Below are 15,521 nucleotides of genomic sequence, written 5' to 3'. Positions count from 1 at the left end.
AACATCTTTTTATGCGTATCATAGTTAGTCATAGGCTTTCAAAATAGATTTTTTTTTAATAAAAGCTATGCTTTGTGTATAAACAATACTAAATAGTTAACACTAAACTCTGGGAGACAAATCTGGATATCTATCACACTTCAAGCCTTGATCAGACCACCCAGCAAGAGAGAAAATAAACGACTAAGATGCCACATGGAACCAAACAGGTCTGTTGAGTCCTCTCTTGCTGTCTGAAGCGATATTTGCTTATTTACCAAACTCCTTAAGGGTAAGCACTGTGGTTTGCTTGACCACTAAGTCTGGCAGGAACTCCAAAGCGGAGGAAGAAGTGGCTACTCTATGATGTGGAGAGCAAGTGGGGCATGGTGCTACGCCCAGCTTCTGAGAGGCAGAAGGTCTGGGCAGAAAGAGCACAGGGCACTTGGAAAGAGAATGCTCAGCAGAACAAGAGTGAGGGACCCAAAAGGCACCAGAATGGCAACAACAATCAACAATGGGTGCATCACACAGTGAGACAGCTGTAATGACAACATGTAGATGGCCTCCGGTCTCAAGGAACTAACAGTCTGATTAATACTAATAAAATAAATGATAACAACAATAAGAAGGGTTTTGATTAGGGAATGGGCATAAGTGTAAATATTGTGACATACTAGACTTGGAGTGTTGATGGAAATTCACTCTGAAGAAACCAAGCCTCATGAAGCAAACATTAATTCTAAGCAACTGATACTTTAAGCATTGATTTTCAACAAAAAATAAAACAGAGAATAAAAGGACCAAAGATTATAAAATATTAAACTGAATGACTACTTACCATTATTAATTAATTTAGGATGCCTACACATGACAATTTAAATTGTACCTTACTAGACTTTTAAGTATGCCACATATTGTATCTAAAAACCTGCTTCAGGCAAACACAAACAGGAAAAGGAACTGTCAATTCAAAAGTCACAACTACACTTATTTTGTTATGGATAATTTTAGGGTGCAATAAACCAATGCCTCTTTGATTTATGGTCTGAGTTTCCTGTCCACAAGCTATGTGTTGGCCCACTTTTATTATTGAAGAGAAAGTAGCATCAATTGACAGGTTCCCTGAAAGAGTTAAATTTAAGGTACCAATGGTTAATAAAACAAAAACTAAATTCCAGGTACAGCTTTCCAAAGCAGCCTAATTAATAACTTTGTTAAAACCAATGTCCATGATTGAGGTTTTAGGCCATGACTGCAGAATTACAGAAAACGACACTGTAGGCCTCCTAAAATATATCAATGACTTTATATATTGACCTGAACACTCAATCAGTGACCCTGAATCATACAGCTCAGAATATAATCAGAGAACCTTCTCAGGTTATATTAAAAGTTTATTGTGAAGATTTTCTAACACATAAGATAAGGCAGTATTCCCCTCAAGCTGAGATTTACGAATTGGCAGCTTACTTCAACATCATTCAGGGTTTATTATCTCAGTCTGAAAGGCTTATTCCCGATGACTTTCTTCCTCTGCTCTTCTGCTACTTTAATTGACAAGTGAAAAATGCTGTTCTGTGAGAACTGTAAAGTTGATTCTCAGCCATGTTTACAATGCCCTGACTTCGGTTTTTACCCAAAGCTGCATGGACTGTGTTGTCTGATTTGCTCTTTCGTGTGCATGTTACTCTTGATGCTTCTCACATGTTACAATTAAGATGCAATTGCTAAAATCAATCACCTTGAGTCATTCATACTGGGACATTGGTAAAAATACTGCTAAAAGAAATTATCGATCTGATTCTACACCCAGAAAGAGAAATAGCTTATCGTATGATTTATTATTTTTTAAAAAATGAAATATCAGGAGTCAGCACCATGGTGGTATGGTAGGCCAAGCCAATGCCTATTGTACTGCATTGCCAGCATTCCACATGGGTGCTGGCCTGAGTCTCACCTGTTCCATTTCCAAACTAGCTCCCTGATAATGCACCTGCCCAAGTCCTTGTGGCCCTGCATCCGTGTGGAATAGCCAGAAGAAGCTTCTGGCTTCTGGCTTCAAAACAGCTTAGCTGTTGTAGCCATCTGGGGGGTGAACCATCTAAGATCTCTCTCTGTCTTTCCTTCTCATGATGTAACTCTGCCTTTCAAATGCAAATTAATACATCTTTAGAAAGTGAAGGATTATACTATCATGTGAATTTTATTTTCTAAAACAACATGTTGAGCCAATAGTCCAAACACACATGCATTTCAAGAAACTTGTGTGTGTGATTCATCATCCAATGGATAAGAAATCTTACAAATTTGAACTACATTATCATACATTTATCTTACCACTTTATTGGATAGAATATTATTGTAGAAGTTCTAGGACCTATGAAAACAATAATTATGGAATTCAGCATTCAAAGCTTCTCATTTGAAACATAATATAGATATGGCTACGTAGAATATCGATTTTAAACTCCCAATTTCCTGTGGTTCCGATGTTGTGTTTAAAAGGCACAGGGGAGTTGTAGACAGACTTCCAACCCTGCACTCTCATTTCTGTTTTATTTTCTGAGAAGTTAAAAGGGAGGGATATCCTTCAGCTAAAGCAGCTTTTATTTTTTTTTTTGAAAGATCAAGGAATTTGAAAGAAATGAAGAGAAAGCATGAAGACATACAGATAAAAGCAAGAGGAAAAATAGCTACAATCCAGTCAAACTGCCTTATCTGTCAGTTCCTAGCAATATGCCTACAAAGAGTAGGGAACCGGCAAAGGGCTGACAGGTGTAGCTGCCAAAAACCTATTAATTCATTCATTTTAAAATTGTCTAAAATGAGGATGACTCATTCAGCAAATACATTATACTTCAGTGCACTATATATTTGTGTTGTAAAATGCATGTACACATATACAGAACAGCTGAGTGAGTCTACACTTTTCATGTTCTCTTGCAGCACCCTGGGTACAATGTGCTGCAAGAAAGCATAGGTTTTATGATTAAACAATTCATTTAGAATCATTTAATTCAGACTGGAAGTACAGCTTGCCTAAATACTAAAACAGGAAATCAGAGACGCTCTAAAGCTAAGCTTGGAGGCAAGTTGGCGTAACACTCACAAAAGAAGAGAGATTAGTTCACAAAAGAAGAAAGATTCAACAAATAACTTTCAGTCTCAAACACCAATGGGTTAAACCAACCAATGATACTAAAAAGATATTGCCATAAATCCAAGTGGCAATTCAACGTGGTGAGTTTCATGCAGAACTTACTGAGTGAGCTGAGAAACACTAGAAGTAAATCCATGAAATTTAAATGTATAAGTACTCTACAATATGAAAAGTTGAGGTAAGTAGCACTATTTAAAAAATCCTATGAAACAAAAATCTTTTAAGAAGCATACGGCTGTATAAAAAGTAAAACAATTTGCCTTACCAAATAATGATTCTCAGAAGGCTCCTACATGTCCTGAAGACTGCTTTCCTTAAACAATCTTACCATTAGAAATTAGTTCTTAAACTCTAAATTAGTAAAACAAACTGAAATAATGCAAAGTAATACTTCAGCCTGGAAGACTCAGCTCCCATGACTTTTATGTCTTGAAGAGAGACTAAAAGACTAAAATCTGTGCAGGTTAAGGCTGCAGCTTCATTATCAGTAATTATTAAAACATTTCCTCCCACATTCTTTAAAATTCTGGCTATTTTGCGCACACACACACACACACACACACAACGGTACATGCTAAATTGTCTCTATTAAATTTTAAAGAATTTAAGGGCATAAGTAGGGGGGAAACGTACTCTTATTAGAGCACATGGATTTTTCTGTCTATAACTTCGGATGTTTCATAGGGTGGGCTGTCTTTAGTAATCTTTGGATCTATTTATCATCAGCAGATGCCCACTCTGGGTGCACCCTGAGTGATCACTGCCAGAAAGCTCATAATTGCTGTAATTAGGGTCACAAGACCTTCAGCTTGTTCTTTTTGAAAAAAAAAAAATTAAAAGGGCAGATGGCCAAGCATTAACATCTGAATGAACACTGGAGATCTTGTATGGGAGCAGATTTAGGTTAAATGCTCCAGAAAGCTGCAAATGTCTAGCCCCAAACACATTTCAAGTAGTAATTTAAGTTCTCTTTGTATTGTTCATCCTGCATTCTCTAAGGAGACCCGCCTTCCTTTCAAAGGCCAATCACAAGTGTACCGTCCCCCAAAATTTACCCTGTAATCAGGTTTCTACGGCTACAAAAAAAGTAGTGATGATTTGAACATTTTTTATTTCAAAGTTTGTTTTCTTTGAGACTAATATACTAACAATATATCCAGAGAAACAAAAACCAAGCCTTGACTATTACTTTAAGAAACATCTAATGCACTTACATTACAAAAACAAATGCAAATTACAACTTAAGAGGTTCATGCCTCCCACAGGAAAAGGGTAGAGTTTTCTACATTTTCTTTTGTATTGCTCTATCCTTTCAAATGAATACAAATTTTTATAATGGCAAACCTCCCTCTTGTCAGTCTCACAGCTCCAAGGGAGACAGTCCCTCTATTTCCCAGGTGCTGCAGAAGGACTGGTGTGCTCTGCTCAAGCTGCACAACTCACAGAGGAGACATGAGTCATGCAGTCATGAAGCAAGACAAATTTCTTCTCTGGGTTATCAAACACAGAAGGTCACAAACTACATGTGAACTAAGTCTTTACTTTGGAACCAGCTTTTGTATATCTTGCACTAGGCTGGGTTTGTGTGGTGTTTGAAAAGTAAAATTTCATTTTGCCTTTACACTCTTGCCTTTTATGTGTATCACATTCATATTAATACTTATTTGATTTAAAAAATATTTTCTTTTTCTACTATCCTTGTAGAGGATTTGAGGGATGTAGAAGATTTTATTTTTAATCGTATTGCTCCCACAACTTCTATTCCAATTAATCCTTTTTGCTGTAATGAAGCCCTTTTAAATACTAAACAAAGGATTTAAAGAGTAACACTCCAATTTGTCCATCTGAAATTTTAATAAAGATATAATAATTATACTATTTATTTTGCATTTAGTTATATATGTGCGTGCACACACACATACACAATAGTCTAATTAGAGAGACAAAGGAAAAGGAGTTGACAGTGAGTGGACCCCATCCATTGATTCACTTCCCACATGCCTGCAATGCCTGTTCTGGAAACTCAAGCCCAGAGCTGGGAACTTCATTCAGTGTCCTGGTGGATGGCAGGGAACTGACTTCTTGAGCTATCTGAGACAACTTCTTGAGATACCCTCTGGTGCCTTACAGCTTTCAACAGCAGGAATCTGGGATTGGAACCAGAACTCCCCAATCCAGGTTCTGTGGTACAAAAGGCAAATATTCCAATTGGCAGCTTAACCTGTAGAACAAACATCCATCCCAAGATCTGTAATATTAATACAAAATAAAATAAATACAGCTATCAAGAGTGCTAATTATAACATTTTAGTTTCTATGTATTGAGATACCAATGTTTACTTTCCCTTTTCACAAAACCTACCACAAAAGTGTACTCTTACTAGAGCATGCCGTTGACTCATCCACACCCCTAAGCTCTGTATAGCTACCCTCTGTTCACAGAGACAGTGTGCCTGACCTCATGACGAATTTGGTTTCTGCTCAGTTAGAAATAACACATATACACCAAAGTGGCTCAAAATACCTATGGAAAGAAACATGTGGAAGACTGGTAGAAAAGGAAAGAAGAGGCGGACTCCGATGTACTGTACACCTGAGACTCCCTCCGAGACAGAGAACTTCAGTTGTATGCACCAGGAAGGTTTACCACAACTGTCCAAAGAGGAGAAATTACGAAAATCGCCAATAATTGCTCAGTCTTTGGAGAGTAAAGCAAGGCAGTAGACTGTGTACGAAGGAGAAGAAGGAAGGTGCTTGACAACAAAAACTGCTTAACTCCACTGGGGGGTTTACCTTTCTAGTAGAGGCATGCTATTCAAGCACCATATAATCTTTCAAGGGATCTTATTCATTATTAAAGTGGAAGAAATGCATTTTTTATGTTGTACAACATTTTTGAAACAGAGAAACAGGTAATTACACTCCAGTGAAAAAGCAATATAGCCTCATCTGTATATAGATGTGTTTAGAATTTCTTTCTGGTGATTGCTTCCATATAAACCTCAAGTTTACCACTAACAGCCAAAGTTTTTTACCTTAATTTCCAAATGCACAAAGGAAATAGAAAAATGCAAGTGGTCTCCCAAGGATGCAGTCCTCTGTCTCTGGGTTATCAGAGCCAGAAGCTTTAAATTAGGACTCAGAGTCCTCAAAAGACATTGCAAAGTCATAGTAAGGTGTTAAAGGATTCTAATCTACTGAGTTAATTACCAATGTCAAATATCCCGCTTGCTGACTCAATTTTCTATAGCTCCAAGTTTATCAAGTAGGTAACCTAAGGAATAAATAATGAAAGTAAATAAAAACTACAACTGGAAGAGCAAATACTTAAATCTTACTGTCACCAATGGTACCAGAAATAAAATCCTTTGTTCCTTCATGGTCACACATTCTAAAAATCACTGCTCCTTGGTGTTTTATTTTTTTCCCCCTGGGGCTGATATCCCTGGTAGCTGCTACTTAATAGTACCTGCACCTTGGCTATGTACCAGACAGACTTCTAGCAGAATACTAACACACAGCAAGAGGTTTGAGGAAAAACTGAAAGAAACTTTTCCATCCTATGGCCGAAACTTCTTCAGACAAAAGATGAGTCTCTTGTTTGTCATGCTGAATATTAAAATCTTATCACTTACTAGCAAATAATGCACACAGGCACAGTATAAGCATGTACTAATATTTGGGGAAATGCGTCTTTCTGTAATCCCACCAAAATACACTTCTCTATATTTTAAGAACTTTCATGCTTACAAAAATAATCTATTCTAATAATCATGTTTAGATTATTGACTGTATTTCTCTGTTCAGAAATGAGGACAATAGTGCTTGAAATTTCCCTTGCATATTTACATATAAAGATTAATGTTTTTTAACATGATCATTTCATTTTTGAGTCATAAGCTTTATTTGACAGGCATATGACATTTACAGAAAGAAATAATGGGAGGCAAGGGAGAAGAAAGAGAGGGAATACATAAGAGTTCATAGATAGCTATAAGCCTATAATGTATTTGGTCTCTTCCTCAATAGATTTGAAATGAGAGAAAGAAAAGTGAACAAATCAATGGCATTAGAACAACACACATCTGACAGCAAATACTATGTAGTAAACAAAATCCAAATCAATTTGTGATCACAGATGACCTTGCAATGAATACTTTCATGTTACTGAATAACTAGAAGGGATTTTTTTTTTAGAAAACACAGATGATTTCACCCATGTCAACAAGAATGAACCTGACAGTGTGATCCCAGGGAGGCCCAGTATTATTTATTGACAAACCATACCAAACCAGAAATCATCTTTCTTTTTCCTTCCTCTCTCTCATTATGTACTTATCCTCTGTCATCCATCTGATTAGCTGTCACCTATCTGTACAACATCTGTCTTCCAATCCATCCATTCATTCATCCATCACAAACATTTACATGTATTGTATCTGTTATATTTGTACTTAAGTTACAAAATTGATAATTTTCCATTATGAGATAAATAACTGATGAAAATACCATCTTTTGTCAGTTTATAGAAGTGAAAAAGAGTAAGGAAGCATCTCCCTTTTGATGACAGAAATTCTTTACTGTGCAGTGAGTGAAATATAAAGGACTTCTAAATGACTAAACTACTTTTTACGTAAGAAGGAAATATGTTTGTTTTAAAATATTCCAAACTTTGCTCTTAAGAAATAAAGGCTTGATTTAATTAATAATATTCTTCAATTATATAAAACAGTCTGAAAATATATGCTTTGTTATGCTTTTTCTTTCAAATTAATCCAGAAAATGAATAAAGATTAGTTAGTAAGTGAATTAACTTCACAGCACTAATTTCATCAGCATGTATAAAAGCATATCCACAAGGCTCTCTGTAGTAACCATTTGATAATACATTTAGTTAAGAAGCAAGGATCCAGCTGCAATATGCACTTCTCACAAGGGAAATGACAGATCCAACATTGTCCTTAAGATGCGTCCAGTGTTAAGGTGCTTTCAGATTTGTTTTCTGTTGTTCGAACAAGGCTCCTTCCTCAGTAATGACTGCCAATGGGGTTGGGACTTAGCAGAGCAGTTAAGGCAATGCTTAGGATGCCTTCAACCCATCACAGTGCTTTCTGTCTCCAATCCAGCTTTCTGCTAAGAAGCATCCTGGTAGGCAGCAGGCAATGTCTTAAGTAGTTGGGTTCCTGTACAAGTACGGAAAACCTATGGAGCTCCAGGTTACTGTCTTCTGTTTGGTTCACCTATGGATCTCGACAGGGAACCAACAGATGGAAGATCTCTCTCCCTCCTCTTTAAGAAAAATAAATATATTTTCAAATGGGGGGCATTATTTTTAATTGCTGTCATACTACAGGAACTGCTGCAGAAATATGTTCCCGAGGAGGAGATGAGAAATGATACCACGTTTGCTTGACACCCTACTTCACCCTTCTCTCATCTCTCCCATTCTAAATCTTACTATTAGTTAATTCCTTAACAGTAATGTGTTTAACAGGAAAGGGTTACAAAACAGGAAAGAGCTACTTTAAAAATGAAAGAAAACACATATTTATGAGGCTTCAGATTTCTGAAACCTACACAACAGAAAACAAGCTATTCTAGGTCTAACTGGTGTTTCCAGTTTGAAATGTGATTCTACTAGCTTTGTATTTCTCTGTAAAGGGTAAACAGATAATTGGGCATTCAATAAATCTTTCAAGAATCTTGAGGTCACTTTGTATGATAAGCCAATCCAACAAAATTCTTTTTTTTAAAACATCTTCATGAATTCTTATATGCGGCTCAGAATATATGTTACTGGGGCCCTATTTTTCTAAACTCCTCAAATTCAATCTAATGATTATTGCTATTTGGAAGTTCTACTGAGTGATCATTATTTAAAGCTCTCTTTTTTGCTTAATGTGTTCCATCACCAAAGGTGAGAATGCAGTTACTAATAATTAACTACAGCATATATCCACATATTTATAGCTCTATATTTAGTTATAGGCATGAAATAAAATTGCTATTTGCAGTGGAGGATCTAGAATAATTCATCACTTAAGGACCTCCTAGGTGCTCACTTTCTACAGGGTTTTACAGGGGCAGGAGGGACAAGGATAAGGACTCCAATCCTCCTCAAAGAGCACCTGCACTGCTGAGGAACACAGGACATATCCAGAAATAATCCTTACATGCAGAAGCACAGTGAGTTATTATTAAAAAATGTGTGAACAGCACAAACCAAACTGGAGAAGAAATAGAGCATTCTCCCTGATGTGGCATTAGAAAAATGATAAAGTTAGGGCTGGCATGGTACAGCAAGTTAAGCTACCTTTTGTGATAAGAGCATCCCCCATAGGATTGCCAGTTTAAGTCCTACTGTTGCCCTTGAATCAATTCCCTGCTCATATACCTCTAAAGACAGCAGAAGATGGCTCAGAAACTTGTTCCCTGCCACTCACATAGGACACCAGAATAGAGTTTCTGACTCTCAGCCTCTGGCTGTTGTGTCTATTTGGGGAGGGAATAAATAAATAGATCGATCTCTCTCTCTCTCTCTCTCACACACACACACACACACACACACACTCTCTCTCTCTCTCTCTCTCTCTCACTCTGTCTTTCAAATAAATTAAAAATAAGCAAGTGGAGTGAGTCTCTCTCTCTTTATATATGGAATAAGTGGATGGTCAGATCTTTGTTGACTCTGAAAAGCTGAAAGCACTAAGATATACTACCAAGGCATTAAGATCGTCCTGTTAGCACTCTTCTAACATAGATTATTTTTAAAATGTATAGTACTCTTTCACTGTGCGAAGCTTAATTTGTTAGCAAAATCAACTAAAATATATTATATCACACAAAATTTATAGTGATATTATTTTTGGACTATTTTAAAATATTGCATTCTATGAGGGCTTGGCTTAGCACTTAAAACATAGCGGCCATTTGCAAAGTGAACCAGTGGATGGCAAATCTCCCTCTGGTCTCTGCCCCCTCCCCTTTTGTCTCTCTTTCTTTCCTCTTCTTTGTAACTCTGCCTTTCAAATAAAAATAAATCAGTAGGTCCTAGAGGCAGGTTTAAAAAGAAAAAGAGCAATAGAAGAGCCATACTCATCTGAAATAAGGAATAATAAGGGATGAAGATCAGATCTCTAACAAAAAATTTTCTGCAATTGTCGTTAATTCAGTCATACAATGTCATCTTTTTAAAGATTCTAGATCAAAGAAACCATAAACTCTTCTAACTTCAACCACAAGTGCTCCAGTCAACACCTCCAGGTACACTTCAAAACAGTAAAAAGCCGTGGCAAACACAGGGGAAATATCGCTGTACTGACAGCCTCATGTACAGCAGTATATTCCGGAACAGCAGCTGTGAGTCCCGAAGATGTCATTCCTCTTTTGGGGAAGGCGTGTGGTGGAATTAGACTTTGGGTCTTACTGATGTGAGGTACTTATTGCATTAGGAGAAGGATAAATGAAAAGTGTTGTTTATTTTCCAAGAAATGTGGATAAACAACGGCAAACATTTTTATAAAATAGTATTTTTTAACTTTGATTTTGCAAAATAAGGCTTACAAAGCAGTGGACAACAACAATTCAGAAAAATATTATAAATAGGTTTTAAAATTCTGAGAAAAGGCATTTGTGTAATATAGTATTGGCTTATGTACTGTATAACCTGGATTATTTTCTAATTTATAGAATGGTCTTAAAAATTCTCTTCTTATAGCACTCAAAACCTTTCTGGAAAATCCATGGTGTCTTATATCACTTAGGAGCAATATTTCCACTACCAGTAAGCTTGAGGACCTTATTAAAGTTATCCTTTGTCCTATTCCTCAACTCCTCAAGCAAACCACAGTTCATTTAATGAACTATGTCATCTATTTTTACAGCAGGAAAATCACAAAGTTTCTAACTCTTCTAATGCTTCAATGGCACACAATCCAACAGCTTGTCTAGCCTGACAGTGACACAGCCAGTGAAATCAACATTACCTAGTATGCCTGTCAAAAAAGGAAACTATGCTGGGTACTTTAATACTTTTAATGATTCGTGGTTATTTATTTATATCCCTCTGTTTTCTGTTTTATACTAAATTATAAAAACTGAGGCACTACTGGTTGCTTATCAAATTGAGAAAAAGCAGTCAAATCCTTGTTCTAATAATAGCATTGGCATTGTGAAGCTCTGACTCCATACGTACAATTAAAGTGCACATGGATATATTAATTCTGGGAAACATTCATATCTGTCACTTCAAATACATTAATATCCTTAGATTATGATTTTACATCTTTTTTCAAATACTTATTTGTTTATCTGAAAGTTAGGGTTACAGAGAGGGAAGAAGAGACATAGAGATAGAGCTTGTCTGTCCACTGATTCTCTGTCCAGATGGCTGCCATGGCAAGGGCAGGTTCAGGCTGGAGCCAGGGGCCAGGACTTCTTAGGGTTCTCCCAAGTAGGTGCAGTGGTCCAAGCATGTGGACCAGTCTCTGCTGCTTTCCCAGGCCATTAACAGGGAACTGGAACTTGGAAGTGAGCAGCTGAGACTTGGACCAGCATCCAAACAGGATGTTGGCATTACAACAGGGACTTTCCTGACTACACCACAACGGCAACCCCTATATGCTTCTGCTCCTACACATGAATTTTAAGCACAATTTCAGTATGAGTGTGTGTGTGTGTGTGAATATAAACATTTTAGTAGAAGAATACTCAAGACAGTGCTATTAATAACAGTAGGATATTAACAACAGTCTGAATAGTCCAAAATGCATAAATGGTGAAATAAATTATAGAACAACTATAGGATGAAATATTACATAGCCATTAAAAATCATATTTTAAGTAACTGAGAGTTACAATGAAGTTTTTAGAGAACTTCAACTCTCTAAAACCAAAACATGACAAAAAGTGATAGAAAATGCAGTAAAATAAGGGTAGCAGTATTAATCATAAGTAAAAATGACATAACAAAATGGAGAATCATAAAAATCAATATTTTGAAAAAAACAGAATCAGTGCTATATTTACCATTCTAGTTTCTGGACTTTACTGATTCCCTTTCTCAATGACTTGTGACTTAAAATTATTTCCTAAGTTCAACAATATTGTATTTCACATAATCTAAAATATCCTGCATTATAAAATACACATCACTTACCACCTAAACATAACATGATTTGACTTTGCATTGTGAAAATACACATCTAAGGAATGATGTAGCATTATGGTGGCAATTCAGCTATCCTATTTCATATATCCCTAATTAACGCTCGTCTCTATCCAGTAAAATTGGTTATTTGGTTCAGCTAATGTCTTAAATATTTTTCCTGTTAAATAAACTTAATTTTTTGTAATTCAAAGTTTTTAGCTATAGTCAAGGGAAAAACGGTAAATTTGAGTACATGTAAACATCTGCATTGAGACTCCAGCTGTTTGTAGAGAGTGAACATGGTTTTTAAAGCCTGTTACACCTAGCCATTTACAGAACGTGATTTAGATAACTTGCAGTCAAATTTAATTTGCCACTCTTTTCACTCTAATGGTAATACTTGGAAATAGAGATTCAAATGTATCCCTTTCCAGATATATTTTGTTTATTTATTAGTATAATTGCTATATTCATTTGCAAACAGTAGTCTTACAAATTTATCCAAACACAATAAACGTTCACAAACCCAGAAAAAAATGTCTCCATACAGAAAATGAGTCATGAGGAAAAAAAAAAAATGTTGTGAATATGGGGTAGAAACCAGCATGGGAAAAATGTTTGAAAAGTCCAAAATATGTTAAGAGAAACTTCACATTTGAGAGTATACCAGACTATGAGGAATGCAGAAAACAGAGAACAAGATAGGAAGCCAGGCTGAGCATCTTCAGCGACTTCAATCCCAAACAATTTCAACACATAATAAAAGACAGCGTGTAAGTAGATTTTAAGTTGTCATGGTAGAAATTTCAAATTGTTTTCTTTATTATGTTGACAATTATCATTAGGCATGCTTCCAGCATATTCTATTTGCTACATTCAACATAGATTTCAGAGAGGAAACCCCACTTTATATTGGAGAAAGAGAAACAACAGCAGTTTTTTCGTCAGAGTATGTGTAAGGTGTATATATGGGCATGTGAGAATGAGGTCAGACTTGAGGACAGAAAAGGTGAGTATTTACTATATGCTGGACTCAACCATGGGAAGAGTAAAATATGGCTGTAAAAGGCAAAATTCCTGGTTAATGGAAGCATAAATGAAAGTCAATGTTTTCCTTTTTGTTAATCATTAAACAAAGGCCCGTTCAAATGGTTTGGCACTACCTGGCATTTTGCTCTTTTATGAGCAGCAAAAGTCATCATTTCATTCAAGCTTTGACTTTTTATTTCATTTTTAAATCTAAATACATATTCTAGGGGGGAAAAACAGAAAGATAAATGATATCCCGAATCTATTGATTTGAGGGCCCTCTAAGTCTGGTGTTACTCTAACTTCAGTTAAGCTGGCTTTGAGTCACCCACAAAATCCAGTTAATGAGAAAACAGAACAAAAGGATTGACATCTTAATAGAATGCAAACTAACTGGAATTTGTGACCCATAAGTATATTTTCAACTCTATTCTCCTTTGGAAATGTACTATGTGACTTTTAAAAGATTTTCCTGAAATTTTGAAAATTGATCAATAGCTAGTATTCTGAAGAAGCTCTATCAATACTCTATAAGTTAAGTGAATGAATTAGAATTATTTTCACATAATTAAAATTCAGAAAAGTAAAATAAGTGCAACATTCAAAAAGCCAAAGCTAACTCAATTCATTACAAAAATACATTGTGATAAGTGACCGATGTTTTATAACATTTGAAATATATTCCGGTGCCTACAAAATTTGAGCTTTCCATCACAATTCACATGAATATTCTAACCCTGCCATATGAAGACCCAAGATAGCATTTATTTTATTTTGCAGTTTATATACAATCAATATAAACAGAGCACTGACCTTAATTCCAGCCAGTAGTCATATGACACTTTCAGTCAGAGCAATAAGATCTGAAAAAAAAAAAAAAGGGAGAAAAACATCCAGGATGTTAAATCAGTGTAACAATTTGGACCACATTACACTGAAAAGTAAAGTCAGAAGGTAAACGACTTGCTTTTCACCCCACAAAATGTACTAGCTGAAACACAAATATTGATAACATAGAGTTATATAATACTTGAAACTTAAAATTCAATAGCACTTTACACTTAAAACTATTTTCTAGATTTCACTTTTTTAAGATTTATTTATTTTTATAGGAAAGTGAGATTTACAGAGAGATGGAGAGACAGAGAAATATCTTCCGTCTGTTAGTTCACTCCCGAACCAGGAGCCAAGAGAGTCTTCTGGGTCTCCCACATAGGTGCAGGGTCCTAAGGCTTTGGGTCATCCTTGACTGCATCACCAGACCACGAGCAGAGAGCTGCATGGGAAGTGGAGCAGCCAGGACACAAACTGGTGCCCATATGGGGGTCCCAGCACATGCAAGACCAGGACTTTAGCCACTAGGATGCCATACCGGGCCCTGTAGATTTTCTTTTAAAGAGCATATTAAATGCCAACATTAGACTCTGTTTCTCTTTTCAGCTGTTTCTACCTACTCAATGTGGGATTTTTATTCTATTCCTTACATTCTACAAGGCAGGAGAGAGACAGAGATCTCCCACATGTTGTTCTCTCCCCAAACAGCTACAGTGGCCAGAGCTGAGCCAGCCGAAACCAGAGTCACGAGCTTCATCTGGGACCCCTGTTTGCGTGCAGAGACCCACACACTTGGGCCATCTTCCGCTGTTCTTCCAAACCACTAGTAGGAAGCTGGATTGCAAGCAGAGCAACCAGGATGCAAACTGGTGCTCCTAATGAATGCCAGCATTGCAGACAATGGCTTTACTGGCCATGTCACAATGGTAGCACTGTAAGGATTTTTTTGGACCTGATAGGGAAAGTTCAAACAGAAGCAAAACACGGAGTAGACACTGTGGTGCCTGAGAATTCCATATCCCATTTTAGTTTGTTGACTCCTGACTCCTCTGCTTGCACTCCAGTTTCCATACTTGATGCCCTGCCACCCTGTGGACAGCCCACAGGACATTTAGGCTCTTGGTTTCATCCTGGTTGAGCATTTGAGGAGAGGAAATCAGTGAATGGAAGCTCTCTTTCCCTCTCACAGTCTTTCCATCATTCTGCCTTTCAAATAAATAAATCAACTAAGCCTTTTTAAAGCCAAAAATAGGTGTTTTTGAGATAATGCCATACTATTTTCCAGAATACCTGTAGCAACTCACCTTTTAAAAGAATATAAATATTATTCTTTTTCTTTTTTCATTATATGTTTTACTTTTTATTGTT

General features: G+C 36.4%; 1 protein-coding gene across 11 annotated transcripts in view; it reads right to left on the bottom strand.

Moving 5' to 3' along the window:
- MAP2 (microtubule associated protein 2) overlaps positions 1–14,185 on the bottom strand; it is a 195,994-nt gene extending 181,809 nt beyond the window's left edge. For 10 of the 11 annotated variants that reach the window (XM_040984579.1, XM_040984582.1, XM_040984584.1 and 7 more), the window contains exon 1: positions 14,133–14,182. The gene's annotated coding sequence lies outside the window, so the exon portion shown is untranslated. Of the gene's footprint in view, positions 1–14,132 lie in introns of all 11 variants that reach the window. The other variant, XM_040984609.1, reaches the window with a different exon arrangement.
- Between the last annotated feature and the right edge of the window lie 1,336 nt (positions 14,186–15,521).

Source organism: Ochotona curzoniae, unplaced genomic scaffold (assembly GCF_017591425.1).
Source record: "Ochotona curzoniae isolate NIBS_2020 unplaced genomic scaffold, NIBS_Ocur_1.0 contig_4148, whole genome shotgun sequence".
NCBI lineage: Eukaryota > Metazoa > Chordata > Mammalia > Lagomorpha > Ochotonidae > Ochotona > Ochotona curzoniae.
Note: the sequence above shows the minus strand (reverse complement) of the source record. Positions and strands in the feature narration are given on the sequence as shown.